Source organism: Solanum pennellii, chromosome 8 (genome assembly GCF_001406875.1).
Source record: "Solanum pennellii chromosome 8, SPENNV200".
Lineage (NCBI taxonomy): Eukaryota > Viridiplantae > Streptophyta > Magnoliopsida > Solanales > Solanaceae > Solanum > Solanum pennellii.
The window spans coordinates 36236368-36242585 of NC_028644.1; positions in this window are offsets into that span (position 1 = coordinate 36236368).

Here is a 6218-nt window from a genome sequence, read left to right on the forward strand (position 1 = left end):
GAAGAATGAGTTACTCCATCAATAACCATCAATTTTTTGTACGTGTCCCTACAATCCACATTAATAAAAGAAGTAGAATAATATATTGTGATAATCTATGAGCTGATACAATATGAATAAGAAAAAAGTGATATTTTACGTGACAAAATACAATATACAAATATAAAATTCCAAATAAATTCAAGAATTCATAAAACAACAAACCAGCTAAAAAAATAGTCATCTAAAGTGATAATGATGAAAGTAGGATACAAAATATCACTATTAAAATCTTATATAATATTATTATAATTAAACAAAAAAATAAGATAAATGGTACCTGAAAATCGCCGAAATAATCTCATCAAAAGGAGGTAATTTGTGAACAAAAAATATTCCTCCATTAGTTAGAGATTTATATAAAAGAGGCTTAGGAGCCTCACCATTTAGTTTTTTTTAAAAAAAAAAATATTTATAGGAATTATAAATGGAGACCATAACTTAAGATTATTAATATCATTAACTCATAACTGAGTATTATTAATAATTAAAGAGAAGATGAAAAGTTGTCGAATTTATATATTTAATGAAATAATCATGATCTTATACATGGGGAGATGGAGGGTTGCTCTTTTTACTAACTAATTTAATATAATTTAATTTAATCATAGTAATTATAGATAGAGAATAAAACATTAATCAAATTATTTAGACATTTAAAATCTCAAAAAAGAGAATATATATATATTATATATATATATATATATATTATAGAAAACATGTATTATTAAATTAGATATTTTAATTAGGAATTAACCTAAGAAAGTGCAAAAGTCTATCAACATTTTAATTAAAATGAAACAATTTAATATTTAAATTAAATAGTTAAATGTTTTATAATATTTTAATTTATAGTAAGTGTAAAATCGTAATTCAACTTTTAACTTTTTTTGTTCCCACTTATAATATTATATGATTTGGAGAGAGGTCAGATGGTATACTTCAAAAATTCCTTAATGACATTTTCAGGAATAAGAATATTTTCAAGCGTGTGAATAAATAACTCAAATCCTAAAGACTAAGCTTCAATCACTAACTAGAGCTTAAACTCTCTCCCACAATAACAGTTGATGCAATAAAACTTGGCTTGACCTGAAGTAAGATGTTAACATATGTATTATCTGTAGTCGAAGATGAAACGATAGACGTAATAATTGAGGATGTTTATTCTACTATTGTTCCTCTATCTGTTGAAATAATTACTCTACCCCTTACACATAAGAAACTAGAAACTAGTTTTCATGTCATTACTAAAAAAATTGGGGAGTCTGCTGATCCGCCACAACTTTCGTAATGTAAACAAGGTAGCACACGTTTAGGCGAGCCAACAGACATGTCAACCTACAACAAAACCAAGTCGTCTTTCTTCCATATCCACCTTCTATGTTGATGTTTTAATGATTTGACAAACTTTGGAGATGATTCAACTTGAGTTACCCTAAGAATTCTTTTTGATAGGGGGAACTGGTGAATAAGTATGTTATCATCAAAAAGGGGGGAAAATGTTAGTTCGAAGCTGAGTTAAGATGATAGCTCGAACTTGATAGGAAGTTTTGATGATTTAACAAACTTATCGATCTAACAAGGAACCAAATCCTTGTTATTGGAATTGCTGACAATAAGATGGATGATAAACTCAGTGTGAGGTATATTTGTGTGCTATCATCAAAAAGGGGGAAATGTTATATTCTAGGTGTTTTGATGATCCTCACAAATGCGGGGACCTGGTTCCTGGCAGAGTGCTCTCGTCCAGATACAAATGTGGTACAGTCATAAAAGTTGTCATGTCCGGTGGTAGGTGAAAAGTGCAGTATCCTACACCAATAAGAAAAGCGGACGAGATTGTACGTTCAGTATCTCACAAATGCAGGGACCTGGTACCAGGCAGAGTTTCCTCCATCAAATACATAATTGGTTACAGCTGTAAAGCTGTCACGTCAGAGGTTGGTAAGGCGTCAGTGTACTACACCAATCAGAATGGAGGAGGGTGTTTGTCCAACGGATAATAACTCTTTATGTTTGATACTTTTAGCATGACAAACACCATATTATATTCATTCATCCAAAGAAGGAAGTCAGCCAGCAAGCCTTTTCAAGAACTCATATAGAAGTTTGCAAGGGACCTGGTTCCCGCAAGCAAGGGACCTGGTACCCGCAAGACTGCGACGTGAAAAGGACGAAAAGACAGCTGTCAGAAAAGCTGTCATCTCTGATGCGGTAGGTGCACAACTTTTCCAACAACAGGCCTTCAGCCAATGGGATGACTTCAACGAATTTGTGGGAAATTATATTATCTCTTTCCAACAAACACAAATTCAAGACTTGGCAAATTAAACTTGGATTTTCTCTGAAAATTCACAAGCTTGAATAGAAGGCCATCTTCAAGAAAGAACGTTGCTCAACTCAACAGAAGGACCTTATAGAGTAAAGAAAAATCTTTGTTGTATTTAGAGCTTTGTGTCTATGTATTTACATTGTAAATATGTTCCTAATCTATAAAGGATTCAGATATTTGTTTTGGGTTTGTAAAAGTCTAAATCAGTTAAGGTTAACTGATTTAGTGGGCAACATTGATTTGTTGCCTAGTCAAATTCTAAGTCATCTAGAGTTAGGTGGTTTAGTGGGCGGTGTTGTATCCGCTTAGGCTCTTCAAGTAATAGGTAGATTACTTGATCGTGAGATTAATAACTTTTTCTCACATTGATTGTAACCGGGTTTCGCTTTTGCTTGAGAAGATTAATGAAGACGGTTGTAAATCCTATGCAACAGGTCGTGGTTTTACTCCCTTGAGCAAGGAGGTTTCCACATAAACTGCCTGTGTTGTGTTCTTCATATTGTTTAATCTTCTGCACTGTTTTTGCTGTGTCAATGGACCTGGTCCGTTGACTGGTAGTGGACGCACATATTCCAACAAGTGGTATCAGAGCGGGTGCTCTCTAGTTGGTTAACACCAAGAGAGATTCCTGTGGAAAGATGGTTGCTCCACTCAACAGAAATCAAGAAGCATCAAAGAAGGAGTTGAAGAAAGAGAAGTCTCTAGCTATCAAGATTATATTTGGTGAAACTTTTGATGAAGATAAGGACATGACATGTCTCACGAGAAGGTATCAAAAATGGGAAACGAAACATAGAGGCTTACAAAACGTAGAAAACTCACACAGAGCTGTAAATGCAAACCACCTGTGCCACAAATGCGGAAAGACAGGGCATTTCATCAGAGATTGCCCTATGCATAAGGTTGAAGTTAAAACTTATCAAAGACCTGGAGGAGAGAAAGTCAGAAATAGGGAACTGGTCCCCGATAAGAAAGTAAGAAAAGTTGCTGCTGGCTACATCATGAAGAAAGCTTTTGATGTATGGGGAGACTCCTCAAGTGAGTCATATGAATTAGAATGTCATGTAGATGTACCCATGCTTGCAGTCAAAGGTGATAAAGATGTGTTTGAGGACACATTTTCTTTGATGGCAAAATCTGATGATGAGGAAGATGAAGAAGAGGTAACCCTTTCCGGTCTTAAACAAAACTTGCATGTTTACTGTGTTAAGAAGTTGAGAATTCTAGCTGCTGTTTTGATTGACTCTATCATTGAGTCAACAACTGAAACAGAGTTGATGAAAAATAGCCTAGATATTCTTCATGAAGAAAAGATAGCTTTGGTTGACCAAATGTCTATTGTGAAAGAAAATGTAATAGTTCTGGAAGCTAAAAATCTAGAACTCAAGAAGAGATTGAAGATGTTGAGTGAGAAATCTTGCAAAGGAAAAGAAGAGGCTAGTAGAATGGAGCTAGAAGCTAGTCTGAACACTGCTGAAACAAAACTTGCTATGGCCTTGGAGAGAAATAATCAGTTGGAGAGGGACCTGGTCCGCGTCAAAGAAGAACTGAACAAATATCTCAAATGGTCCACATCTTCAAAACAAAGGTCCTTGTTACAATCTCCAAAACAAAAATGTGTCTATGCATGGCAATTTGTTATGCTTTCATTGTGTTCGTGAGGGTCACTTGAAGAAGGATTGTCCAACTTGTAAAAGGAATCAAGATAACCTCGCAAAATCTTCTGAACAGAGGAACAAGAAAAGGAAGAGACTTGGTCAACAAATCAACAAGCAGAAGAAGGAACCTTTGTCAGCACAAGAACTTGCAGAAGAAGGGACCTGGTAAACAGAAGAACTTGCAGAAGAAGGGACCTGGTAAACAGAAGAACTTGCAGAAGAAGGGACTTGGTCGTTCTTCTGTTCCTAAGTTGAAAAATATCAATTTGCCTCACTGGACAAATAATTCTCTTATCACTCCTTTAACTGCTTACTGGGAACTCCAACTTAAGTGGGTTCCCAAGGCTAACACGTGATATGACATTCTTGTGAGAGGAAGTGGCAACAACCAGTGTCGATTCATGAATGGTGGATGCTAAAAGCACTGTACTTCCTCTCTCTCAAGGCACTTCAAGGTGGAGGTGTTGTATTTGGTGATGGAAAGAAAAGGTATGTTTTTTTTAAAGACATGTTTGGAAATTCTATGGAATACACCATTGAGGATGTGTACTATGTCAATAATTGAAGTACAATCTTTCAAGTGTTTCATGGATTTGTGATGAATGAAATTATGTGAAGTTCTTATTCGAAAGAATGTGTGGTCACTAACTTGCACTCTCGGGCGACGATCTTGATAGTTGAGAGATGCAAGAACATGTGTATTGTTGATATGTTTACTGCTCATCTCACTGAACTTAATGTTCAAGGTAAGAATGTTGAGGTATGACAGAAGAGACGTGCTCATGTGTGTGTTGCTTTGCTTCACAAACCTGTGTCGGGGAATGTGCTCCAGTCTGCATAAAAGGATATTTGCAGATGACAAAGGTTGTGACTGATGTTAAGGAAGAAGCAGATCAGACTATTCTTCAGGTGAAACATGCATACTTTTAATCTTCCAAGAACTTTCGGCTGAAGTGGTAAATACTACATGTTGTGTCGACAAAATGATGATATTGAGAAGTGATCTCAATATTGATGAAAGAATAACTGTGGTACACTCTTCCTCCAGCAAGCCTTATCAGGGGTATACTAAAAATGATCATGTTTTTGTTGATGAGTTTGGAAGAGTTTAGAAGTTGCAAAGAAACAAGTTTCTGAGATGGAAGGGTTGCTTCAAAATAGAGAGATGGTCTAAATAGTGAGCTTGCTGAAGAACATTCTCTTCATGAATCAAGCAATCTCAAGGAAGCTGCTGCAGATAATGAACCTGATGAGGGACCCGGTCCTCTAGACAGTGTTGTACAAAGATGATGCAGTTCAAACTGATAATGTGAGTGCTGAAAGTGAAAATGAAGAAACCTATCAAGCTTAGTTTGCAAGAAGCAATGTATGACAACTAGATTCCCAACAAGCTTATAGGTTGTCCAAGTTCCTCTTCAACAATGACTTCAAGTGAGGTAAGTCAAAAACCCTCTCCTTGAATATACTAGGAAAGGAGTTGCTGATCGTTCAATTGTATATCAATGAATTCATCTTTGGAGCTATTTTTTGAATTATTATGTGAAGAGTTTGTCACATTAATGGGTAGTCGGTTCTAAATGATTACGATGAGAGAACTCTTCTTAGAGCTACAAATTCAACAAAACTCAAAAGGTACCGTTGGTCGTCAAGAAAAGTACATTTTTGAGCTGCTCAAATGGCTTAACATACATCAAGTCAAGAAAAATATTACAGAGGCACAATGTTATCATGATGTTTTGCGAGCAAAATGGAAGATCGAGTGTCTTGAAAATCTTCACTGAAGTCCTAAGTTAGGACTAGTGTGTACTCACAGTAACATAGGTGAAGAGAAGAAGATCGCACAACGTGATCAAGGCAATTGTTGTTTTGAACAAAGAAAGGGACCTGGTACCAGATGAAAGAAGCTGCTGAAAAGGTTTCATGTTATGAGTGTCTGGACAATTCATACTTTTTGGGCACTAACTTGAAGCTGGATGTTGATGAACAGGGTTCAAAGACTCGACTCATGTACAAAGAAATCACCTTTGTAGGCTACTAGTACAATTTGAAGATTTTTTGAAGAAGACAGGGGACCTGGTCCTATTCTGTCCAGCAGGAGACAGTTTGAGTTCGTGTACATGGTGATGTTGTGCTAAGTATCAAGATGATAGATTGAGTACCTCAAGAGTGGATTATGTTATGCGCTG